At 56.4% G+C, this 11,230-nt stretch overlaps 1 long non-coding RNA gene across 1 annotated transcript; it reads right to left on the bottom strand.

Annotated features, from left to right (window-relative positions):
• Positions 1-6,146: 6,146 nt before the first annotated feature.
• LOC138922715 (uncharacterized) lies at positions 6,147-7,754 on the bottom strand. The gene is made up of 2 exons (XR_011435836.1): positions 7,601-7,754; positions 6,147-6,825 (listed from the first exon to the last, which is right to left on the bottom strand). It is a non-coding gene; the product is annotated as an uncharacterized lncRNA (long non-coding RNA).
• Between the last annotated feature and the right edge of the window lie 3,476 nt (positions 7,755-11,230).

Raw genomic sequence — 11,230 nt, 5'->3', positions numbered from 1 at the left:
GACCCGATCCATTTTCTCTTGGCCTCTAAAGCGTGTGTGTGGTCGAAAGGCGACGGAGAGAGGGGTTCTGGTCCAGAAAGCCCCGACCGCGCCGCCACGGGGATCGGTCGGTCCCGCCCGAACCGTCCGAGTCGGAAAGGAACAGACAGCTTTCCTCCTTTGGGCCCCTGACTTGGGACCAACAGGGGAAGAGAAACAGGCCTCTCTCCCTCACACCCTGGCCCCTTCCCCCAGGACGCCCTCCTTCTAGTCAGCCCGCCTCTGGCTTTTCCACACGCCGACGACCGCTCGTCGGCATGGACCCACCTTCCTTGGGGGACACCACCACACGACTCTCCCACTCGTCTGCCTGCCTTTCGTTGGCGTCGCTGCCAAAGGCGAGGGGTAGGGGTGGCGGTGGCAGGGACGGCAGGGGCCCAGCGGCTCTCTGGAGGGTGAGGAAGTCTTGCTGGTTCTCCTAGGTCGGTGATCTTTCTCGATCTCCACACACATTCTTCGTTTGGGGAGCCAAGAGACGCCCTCTGAGGAATCCCTATGGCCAGGGTCGATCACTTACTCGCTCACTGCCTCGGCCTCGGCCTCGGCCTCGGCCTCTGTCCATCTTGTCTCTCTCCCTCCCTCCCTCCCTCCCTCCCTCCCTCGTCGGTCTCTGTGTGTGGACGTCTAGGTGGAGGCGAGGCAGGGAGGCCATCCACCCACCCACCCACCTCGTGGTTTACCACACGCTCTACACGGAGGTAGAATTCCCATCCCACCGAATCCATCCTTTCCACGGGGCACAAGCCAGTGGCCTTCGGGGGTCTCTCTCCCCAAGGTGGCGCATCCGTCACGGCTATCTATTTCCAGAAGGTTTCCGTTTCCATCCCCTCCCTCCGAAAGAAAAAACGGCCCCACTCCCGGATCTGCCTCACCACGACCACCACCACCACCACCGCCGCCGCCGCCGCCGCCGCCGCCGCCGCCGCCGCCGCCATCTGCTGTCGCCCTCTAGGGTTGGACCGTTCTAGCTCTCTCCTCTGTGTGGAATCGCAACGTAGGTCGCCTTGGATGTCTGGCACCTCTCACTTAGCAGAAGGTTTTGGAGGCTCAGGCTGGGCCACGCTTTGGCCCGGGTCAGTGTTCCGTTCCTCCGGACGGCTTCCTCGTTTTCCACGAGAAGGAGCCGTGAAGACGGAAAGGAAGGGCGGATGGATGGCTTCTCCCGTGCTACCGAGTCCCTCTCCCCTTTTCCCCAAAGCGTGAGGGGCGGTCGACAGGATCGTCTCTGATGACAAAAGTCAGAGGCACCCCGGGTCAGACACCGTGCGAGGCGTTGGTGTGTTCTCGAGACGAGAACACGTCCCCGTCAGCGTTTCCTGTCGTTCTCGTTCCGAAAGGATTCACGCGCCACCCCGTCTCCCTCAAGGTCTTAGGGCTGTCGTGCTCCGCAGCCGTCACGTGTCGTGGATCCTGGGCACCACCACGCCACCCCGCCCCCGCCCCCCCGCCATAGCTGTCGATCGCTATGTGGCACGCCTACGTTTGCCCAAAAGGGCAGTCCGATGGACAGCGTGGGTGCTTTTCCCAGCAGGCAGGCAGGTGAGAGTCACCCCTCTAGAAGGTTTCCAAGCCCCGTTCCATTCTCAGAGGCAGCTCCTTTGGCCATCAAGGAGGCAGGCGATGGGGGTGGGGGTGGGGATGGGGATGGGGCCGGGGCCTCTGTCCCTCTGTCGCGGTAGAAATGATTGGGAAAGGAGGGACGATGGGCGTAGGTCAACCATCCTGGGCGGTGGTGCTTTGGGAGCTTTTTCTAGAAGAAGGAGCGAACGGCCTTCCCTGGGAAGGGAGGAAACCAGAGGAGGTCCCCCTCAGACCGACCTGGCACGAGAAGGACACTCTCTCTCTCTCTCCCTTTTCTTCCTGACTTGAAATCAGGAGACAAAACTCCCCTGCCAAAGGGGCCCTCCCGAAACGGGGAGTGAGGAAGACCTCCTTCTCTTCACGGCTGAAGTTCTCCCTGCCTTTCCTGGACGGGAAGGATAGCACCTACGCCCGCTGCCGTCGGCGACTTTTAGTCCGCCTGGAGAGGAAGAAATTCTTTCCCGTGGCCGAACCCTGGCGGTTCGTTCGTGCTGCAGAGGACGTGGCCCTCTCTGACACACCCAGGAACCTCCTCGCTCCGGGTCGCTCCGGGTCGAGGAGAGGGAGTTCTGTTCTGTGGTTTAGAATGGTGCTTAAAAAGGGACATCGCTTACAAAGGGTCCTCGTCCCCCTTCCTAAACGGACGGCTCGGCTCGGAGGCGTGAGATACGTTTCGCATCCTCCTCGTCGTCTTCACTCAAAGTTTTATTGGAGTTTTGAAGATTTTATTTTTTGTCTTTCCTTTTTCTCCCCAAAGCCCCCCCGGTACATAGTTGTGTGTTCTTCGTTGTGGGTCCTTCTAGCGGTGGTATGTGGGACGCCGCCTCAGCGTGGTTTGATGAGCAGTGCCGTGTCCGCGCCCGGGATCCGAACCGACGAAACACTGGGCCGCCTGCAGCGGAGCGCGCGAACTTAACCACTCGGCCACGGGGCCAGCCCCTTACTGGATTTTTAAAACAACTCCGGGGGCCGGCCCGGTGGCGCGGCGGTGAAGTTCGCACGTTCCGCTCCGCCGGCCCCGGGTTCGCCGGTCCGGATCCCGGGCGCAGGACCCGGCACCGCTTGGCGAGACACGCTGTGGCAGGCGTCCCACCTGGAAAGTAGAGGGGGATGGGCACGGATGTCAGCTCAGGGCCAGTCTTCCTCGGCCGACAGAGGAGGATTGGCGGCAGATGTTCGCTCAGGGCTCATCTTCCTCAAAAATAAAATAATAAATCGATTCGATAAAATATCAAATAACACAACCGCGGGATCACGACTTAGAGTCACCATTGGCCCGATGATGCCACTCCCCACCCCCCCCACCCCCCTACCCCCCACCATTTGGAGGTGCCGTCAGTGGGATTCGTTCCTGTTTGTCCATCTTTCTTCCTCTTTTTTTTTTTTTTTTTAAAGACCGGCACCCGAGCTCATTGCCAATCTTATCTTTTCTTTTTATTCCTCCTCCTTCTTCTTCTTCTCCCCAGAGCACCCCAGTACCTAGTTGTATATTCTCTTTGAGGGTCCCTCTGGTTCTGCCGTGTGGGACGCCACCTCAGCGTGGCTTGATGAGCGGTACCGTGTCCGAGCCCAGGATCCGAACCTTTGAAGCCCCGGGCCGCTGAAGCGGAGCGTGCAAACTCAACCGCTCGGCCATGGGGTCAGCCCCTTCCTTCGGAGGAGGAGGGGGGGGGAGGAGGAGGAGGAGGAGGAGGAGGCAGGCGCTGTGTGAAGTCGCCAGTGAGTCTGTGGAAAGAGACGGAGGATTTCCCATGGGAAGCTGGGGCGGGGGACACGGACCAATGTCGTGCGAACTTGAAGGTGAATGATCAAAAAACCCACACACGCCTAGAGCAGCGGGTTGCCAGTTAGGAGTTTGCTTGCCGGGCCCATAACGCAGGGCTCATCGATGAGCCAAACCGTCCGTGATCCTCAAGCAGTCTAGTAGGGTTAGAGAAAGGAGGGGGGCACTCTTTCTGCCCCAGACGAGGCGAGTTTCTCAGACAGCCACCCTGCCCCAACATCTTCCCTCCCTGCCTCCCGGCCCTTGGCGGACTGCGGCCTAAGGGTGGGGGAATTGAAGAAAGCCGTTCAATGGAAAAGAGCCCGAGGCCATGGGAGAGAGCTTCCTGCACTTGAATGAAGCCCTGACACCAGGCCCGTCGGAATGAATGGGCCTGACCTCCCCTCCCCCCCCCCCCCCTCCCAGGCTGGCGAGTCCCACCGACTCGACTCGGCAGTGGAAGGCTAGGGGTTTCCTCCGAAATGGTGAACCGGCCCCCTTGTCCACAGGAAAACCACACACGGCTACAGCCTAGGCAGGATCTCGGGCCAAGTCGTCAGGGTGGCAAGATGATGGTGGATGAGAGGAAACTTGTTCTGGGACCGCCCCGCCCCCCCCCATCGCCTCTCTGGCTGAGAAGAGGGCTGGGGAGCGGTGAGGGTCAGGGGGAGAGTGGGGGCGGGGCCGGGACAGGGACCACCGGGCAGTAGGACGGGAGTAGCCCTGAGGCCTGCCTGCCTGCCTGCCTGCCTGCCTGCCTGCCTGCCTGCTTCCTTCCCTGCCGGCGCAGGGCTGAGAGAGGCACGGGGCACGCTGGCTCCTGCCCCTTCACTCATTCGGGAAGCCTTCTGTTGTTGCTCCTGAGGTGCCGGCTGCGGTGACAGACAGAGCAAAACTCCTCTCTCTGTCTATTTCTTCAAAGGCCCGAGTCTGAGCTACGACAGATTCCCCTGTGGCTCGACCCGCAACCTCCCATCCTGCCAGACCAGACCCCTTGTCCAAAAACCTCCACTGGAGGAGCTCTTTCACCTGACCCGGAAAGGAAACACCAGCCCTGCCTCAGCCTCACACCCACCACCACCACCACCATCACAACCATCCCCCCCCCCCGCCCCACTCTCCTCCGGACCCAGATACCTAACAGAGAGAACAAAAATCCAAAAATCCTGCTGCTCTCCTTCTACCGCCTCCACTTTAGAAGAGTCGGTCTCCCCCGAACACCTCAGACTCTGTGACTTCCCGCGGCCTCCCTTTCCCCGTCCCCATGCTCTCCCCGGACGGGCCCCATCTTACACTCGAACGACAGCTCCACCGCTCGGGGCAGCTAGACACGATGTCCCAAAGTGGCCCAGACGGTAGCCTGGTCGATTCCAAAGGACCCACACACGCAGTCGGCCATAAACGTGGTGTGGAGATCGTGGACGTTCGCGGGCCTCTGATGAAATCGCTGCTCCGGGGACCCCGGCGTCTAGGACCCGTCTTCTCCATGTTCTTCACACCGTTGCTCCTGGGCCGGTTATTCTCTTCCCTCTCGCTGACCTTAACGTTTTGTCTCTGCCATTGAATTTTTTTTTTAAAGATTTTATTTTTTCCTTTTTCTCCCCAAAGCCCCCCGGTACATAGTTGTGTATTCTTCGTTGTGGGTTCTTCTAGTTGTGGCATGTGGGACGCTGCCTCAGCGTGGTCTGATGAACAGTGCCATGTCCGCGCCCAGGATTCGAACCCACGAAACACTGGGCCGCCTGCAGCGGAGCGCGCGAACTTAACCACTCGGCCACGGGGCCAGCCCCCTCTGCCATTGAATTTTGACCGTGCGAATGTGACTTGCCGCTGTAGGGCTGCGTGGATCTCTCAGGCATCCTGCTGTGCCATGCGGGGGGGGGGAATCCTTGGTGGGTGGGTCGATAGACGTCCCTTTGGTTGTCCCCTGGAGGGGAGAGACAGAGGGGACGACTCAATCCACCACGAACGCTGATGTCGCTCCGATAAACCTGTAGCGGTGATTCTAGTTTATGGCCCGTGTCCTGAAAAGAACTTCCCGAAGGGCCAGCCCGGCGGTACAGCAGTTAAGTTCGCACGTTCCGTTTTGTCGGCCAGGGGTTCGCCGGTTCGGATCCAGGGTGCGGACGTGGCGCCGCTTGGTGAGCCATGCTGTGGTCGGCGTCCCGCCTATCAACGGGAGGAGGATGGGCACGGATGTTAGCTCGGGACCACTCTCCCGGGGCAAAAAGAGGAGAATTGGCAGCAGGTGTCAGCTCGGGGCTCGTCTTCCTCGAAAAATAAATTAATTAAATAAATAGAAACAACTTCCCAAACCTCTCTGATAACTTGAAGCTTTGAAGTTTTGCGAGGTGAAATCAGGTGATAAAAAAGTCCACGGACGGGGGCAGCCCCGTGGCCGAGTGGTTAAGTTCCCACGCTCCCCTTCGGCGGCCCAGGGTTTTGCCCGTTCAGATCCCGGGCACGGACACGGCACCGCTCGTCGGGCCGTGTGGAGGCGGCGTCCCACATGCCACCACTAGAACGGCCCTCAACTAAGATAGACAACTATGTCATGGGGGGGATTTGGGGAGAAAAATCGGGGGGGGGGAAAAAACAAAAACGGAAGATTGGCAACAGTCGTTAGCTCGGGTGCCAAACTTAAGACAAAAACAATTTCCTTGACGATGTAGATCATTTCCGAGTAAGATAGAACCTGAGACGTGAGTGGCTAAATAGAAGTTTATCTACTTTGGGTTTGTGAGGATACGGAAACGAAAAGACGTTTGGGTCTATCGAGGAACACGTCTCGTGCTTTATTAAAAGCTTTGACAGGGGACGGCGGCACGGCGGCATAGTGGTTAAGCTCCTGCACTCAGCTTCGGCAGCCTGGGGTCCTCGGGTTCAGATCCCGGGCGTGGACCTCCACCGCTCCTCACACCGGGCTGTGGTGGCATCCCGTCCGCAAGATCAAGGAAGTGGGGCGCAGGTGTTACCTCGGGCCCGCTCTCCCTCAAGCAGAAAGAAGAGGAAGATTGGCAACAGGCGTCAGCTCTGTGAGGGCCGATCTTCCTCACCCAAAAACTAAAGTGAGATGAAATCAAATAAAGCGAAGGAAGAGATAAACCTATGAAATCCCATGTTTCTAAAAGTGGCCAAGTGTTTAGAAATTGGCCAAGCGACAGACTGCTCATGGGAAGGACAGTTCCTAATTGCTGACTTCTTAGTTTTCACCAAAATTAAGGTTCGTGAGGGTTAAAAATTCTACTTAACGAATGCGATGAAAGCCACTAGGCCGGCCCAGTGGCACGCTGGTTAAGTGTGCCTGTTCCACTTCGCCGGCCCGGGGTTCGCCGGTTCGGATCCCGGGGGTGGACGTGGCACCGCTGGGCGAGCCACGTGGTGGTAGGCGTCCCACATATGAAGTAGAGGAAGATGGGCACGGAGGTTAGCTCAGGGCCAGCCTTCCTCGGCAAAAAGAGGAGGATTGGCAGCAGTTAGCTCAGGGCTCATCGTCCTCAAAACAAAACAACACAAAACAAAACAAAAAGCCACTAAAAGTGAATATGGGAAACATCTTTGTGTTCAAGGAAAGTGAGATGGCTGCCTTCAGGCAAGAGGGCCTAAAAAGTAAAGATCGTTTTGTCTGTGAAAAGGTGATCACGGGGAAAAAAATCTGAGAAAAAGGTCTGTTCGTGGTCAAGTGGCCTAAAATTGGAACGAGTGGACAGATAGAAATGGCGAGCGATAGGATCTATTGGAGTCTATGAGGAAGCCATTGGGTGTCGGCCTAATTCGGCCTGACAGTGTTTTTCCAAAAGGGCCTGACGTGGCCGTCGAGCACGCATCGCATCGTAGATCTGCTTTAAACATTTCCTACGGCAAGAACCAATGCCCTTAAGGGAAAGGAGCAGCTTCCCCGTGCTCGGGCCTTTCCTTAAGGAGAGGCATCTTTCCTTAGGCTAGGAACGGATGGTTGCGCTCACCTTTGACCATCCGGCTCACCTGTGACCACCCAGGCCCAGACAACAGACCTGCCACCCAGCAGTGTCTGTCGATCGCTGTGCTGACAGAGCAGTGTCGCGACTATCGTCCAAGGGACCTTTCGATCCTATGTGAAACGTCCTCTCTGGGGGTCTAGAAGCACTCTGTACACCCCACTTCCCGGGCGCCCTTTCTTCCTTCAGGAAGAAAGGCCCCGGGCCACAGTCCTTACATCTTAGGTCAGAATAAACTCACCCCGATTTTCACGGATAGATTGGTTCCGGATTATTTCCATCGACAGAATGGAATCAAGTCAATGAGTTTCAAGATCGGAGGGAAGCTGATGCAAAATCAGAATTGGTTTTTCTCGCTCTCGAAAGGATACTTTTCTCTAACTTCTAGTCTCCTCCTGATAAAGACATTGGAAAAGGTTTCTCTTGACCTCTGAGGGAATCGACACCAAAGACAGAGATCCTCCATTTTGTCAGAATGATTTCCTAGGCCTCTAACGGAGGAGGCCTCCCTCGGACGGGAGCTCAGCTTTTGTTTTGCAACAGTTTTCCTCTCTCTGCTTGCCTTTAACATCTCCTTTCCCGTTCTTCTTATTTGGAAGGGAAATACGTGCACCGCTGGGGGGGGGAGGGGGAAGAATTTTCTAAATGACCAAAGAAGATCTACGACTGTTGTTATTTTGGTTTCACGGAGCAGTTCCACGTCCACATTTACCCCATTTTAAACACCCACACACACTCACAGCACGGCGCTGTGAGGATGTCCCGGGGAACTCGATTTGTGGAGGGAATGGCTGTGAGGTCTCTGCCCCCAACCCGCACCATTTGGGTGCTTCTGCTTGTTGATGAGGACGGGAAGCCCTGCTGAAATCCATATTCTTATCACCACACGTGAATCTGCACCCATGCTCCCCCCGTGTGTCGTCTTTGGGCTTTGCTGTGGCCCCGTGCGGAGGGAGACCCGTTTTGTCTTGTAAACTTTTCAGCGGCCAAGCGGCTCGGTCCTTTCCTCTACGACTTGTGGGCTCCGTCTGTCCGTCTGCCTTAGAAAGACCCTCTGGGCCGGAAGTGACAGGCTGCACACAATTCCTGACAGACTGCGGACAATTCCTCCGTCGTCACGGTCCTTCTCTGATGACGTGCATGGTTTCGGTTTGACAGCGACCCCCACCCCCCACCCCGCCCTGATTTTCTAAGTCCTCCCGGGACCCGGGAAGTGCTCGGGCCGCTCCGGGAATCGGGGGCCGGCAGCCCCGGCCTGCCCCGTGGCATCTCCGGGGACTTTTCCACCCTCTGTCCGCGTCAGCCAGCCGGCAGCCCCGGCCCGGCCCAGGAGTCACGTGGGGAGTCTGTCCCCTTCCTGGCAAGCCCACCCACCCCACCCCCCTCCCCGCCGATTTTCCAAGACCTCCTTCTGCGCCCAGGGTTGCCCTGTGCTGCCTGGGAGCTCCGAGGTGGACACCCTGGGGCCTCGCGTGGTGACCTCCCGGCCGCCCCAAGCGGGCCCAGAGAGAAAGAGAGAGAGAGACAGAGTCAGAGACAGAGAGACAGAGAGACAGAGACAGAGGTAGACAGAGAGAGACCTGACCCGGCGGTGGGCTCAGGCTGTGCACTCTCGCTGGCCGGTTCCCTCCCGCTGACCCCTCCGCGCCGGTTGTTGGGCGCCATCTGGCGGCCGCTTTTACAGAGTGGCCCTCCTCCGGAGCCCCGGCGACATGAGCAAGGGATGGGACTTGCAGGACGTCTGTGTGGTTTCCAGTGTGGGTCTGTGTGGAACAGAGCTGCTAAGAACATTCATGCCCCGGATTCTGTGTGAATGAACAGGAACGTGGCCGCAGCCCCCACCCCGCCCCCCGCCCCAGCCCCCGGGAGTGGCGGGAGTGGGGCCCTCCAGACCACCCTCGGGTTGGATGCCTCCCTCCCTGGAAGGACTCACGGGACTCCACAAAAGCTGACTTCCTGGAGGTCCAGCGGAGACCCCCAAGGCCCAAGGCCCCCCACCACCACCACCACAGATCACTGTGGAAGCCTTAACGACCCAAGGCTCCAGCTACATACAGACGCTCTTAGGAGGCAAGATACACCAAGGGCTTATGTAGGTTGCCGCTTTCGGTGGTTGTTTCCGCGGCGTGTGAGTTTTGGAACCCGCCACGCCATTTTTCACAGAGGCCATACCGTTTCCCTTCACCACCAGTGAGGCGTGAGTGACTGACTTGGCTTCTCCGCGACCTCACTAGCAGTTTGATCCTGTTCCTGTATTTGGAAGAAGCCAGTCTCACCCATGTGTCCCCACAATGTCTCCCTCTAATTTTCTCACTTGCTTTTCCAGGGAACAGCTCACATCTTTTCATGCGCTCATTGGTCATCCATGCGTACCTCCTCCTCCCCAGGTGAAAGTGCCTGCTCTGTCTATTGGCCTTCCATTGTATTTGTATTTTTCAGTGTTGATTTCCCCCGGGTCTCCACTCCATTGTGGGGTTTTTTTTTGTTGTTGTTGTTTTTTTTTCTGCTTAAAGATTGCCACCTGAGCTAAGCCTCTGTTTCCCATCTTTGTCAGTTTCAGAGGGTAGATTTCTCAGTCTTGCTCTTTCCCAAGTTCTGCACGCCCTTGTGTGTGTGTGTGTGTGTTTTTTTTTTTTTTGCTCAAATATTGAACCTAAGCTAGCATCTGTTGCCCATCTTCGTCAGTTTGAGAGGGTAGGTTTCTCAGTGTTGCTTTTTCCCCAGGTCTCCAAGTCCCTCACTGTGTGTGTGTGTGAGTGTGTGTGTTTTCTTTGCAAGATTGGCACTTGAGCTAACGTGTGTTGCCAATCTTTGTCAGTTTCAGAGGCTAGATTTTTCAGTATCGCTCTTTCCCAAGGTCTCCACTCCCTTGCTCTTTTCTTTTCTTTTTTTTTTTTTGGCTTAAAGATTGTCACCTGAGCGAGGCTCTGTTGCCCTGCTTCCTCCGTTTCAGAGGGTACCTTTTTTCAGGGTTGCTTTTTCACCGGGTCTCCTCGCCATTGTAGTTTTGTATTTTATTTTATTTTTTTGCTTAATGATTGCCACCTGAGGTAGCCTCTGTTGCCCATTTTCGTCAGCTTCAGAGGGTGGATTTCTCAGTGTTGCTTTTTCCCCAGGTCTCCACGCCCTTGTGTTTTCCTTTTGCTTAACGATTGCCACCTGAGCTAGCCTCTGTTGCCCATCGTCGTCAGTTTCAGAGGGTACATTTCTCAGTGCTGCTTTTTCCCCAGGTCTCCACGCCCTTGTGTGTTTCTTTTGCTTAACGATTGCCACCTGAGCTAGCCTCTGTGGCCCATCTTTGTCAGTTTCAGAGGGTAGATTTCTCAGTCTTGCTCTTTCCCAAGTTCTGCACGCCCTTGTGTGTGGGTTTTTTTTTTTTTTTTTTTTTTTTGCTCAAATATTGAACCTAAGCTAGCATCTGTTGCCCTTCTTCGTCAGTTTCAGAGGGTGGATTTCTCCGTGTTGCTTTTTCCCCAGGTCTCCACGCCCTTGTGTGTTTCTTTTGCTTAACGATTGCCACCTGAGCTAGCCTCTGTGGCCCATTTTCGTCAGCTTCAGAGGGTGGATTTCTCAGTGTTGCTTTTTCCCCAGGTCTCCAAGTCCCTCAGTGTGTGTGTGTGTGAGTGTGTGTGTTTTCTTTGCAAGATTGGCACTTGAGCTAACGTGTGTTGCCAGTCTTTGTCAGTCAGAGGCTAGATTTTTCAGTATCGCTCTTTCCCAAGGTCTCCACTCCCTTGCTCTTTTCTTTCTTCCTACCTTTCTTTCTTTCTTTCTTTCTTTTTGGCTTAAATATTGTCACCTGAGCTAGGCTCTGTTGCCCTGCTTCCTCCGTTTCAGCGGGTACCTTTTTTCAGGGTTGCTTTTTCACCGG

This window comes from Equus caballus, unplaced genomic scaffold (genome assembly GCF_041296265.1).
Source record: "Equus caballus isolate H_3958 breed thoroughbred unplaced genomic scaffold, TB-T2T unassigned-0002388, whole genome shotgun sequence".
NCBI classification, from domain to species: Eukaryota; Metazoa; Chordata; class Mammalia; order Perissodactyla; family Equidae; genus Equus; species Equus caballus.
The sequence above is the reverse complement of the archived record's forward strand: the minus strand, read 5'-3'. Positions and strand labels throughout refer to the sequence as shown.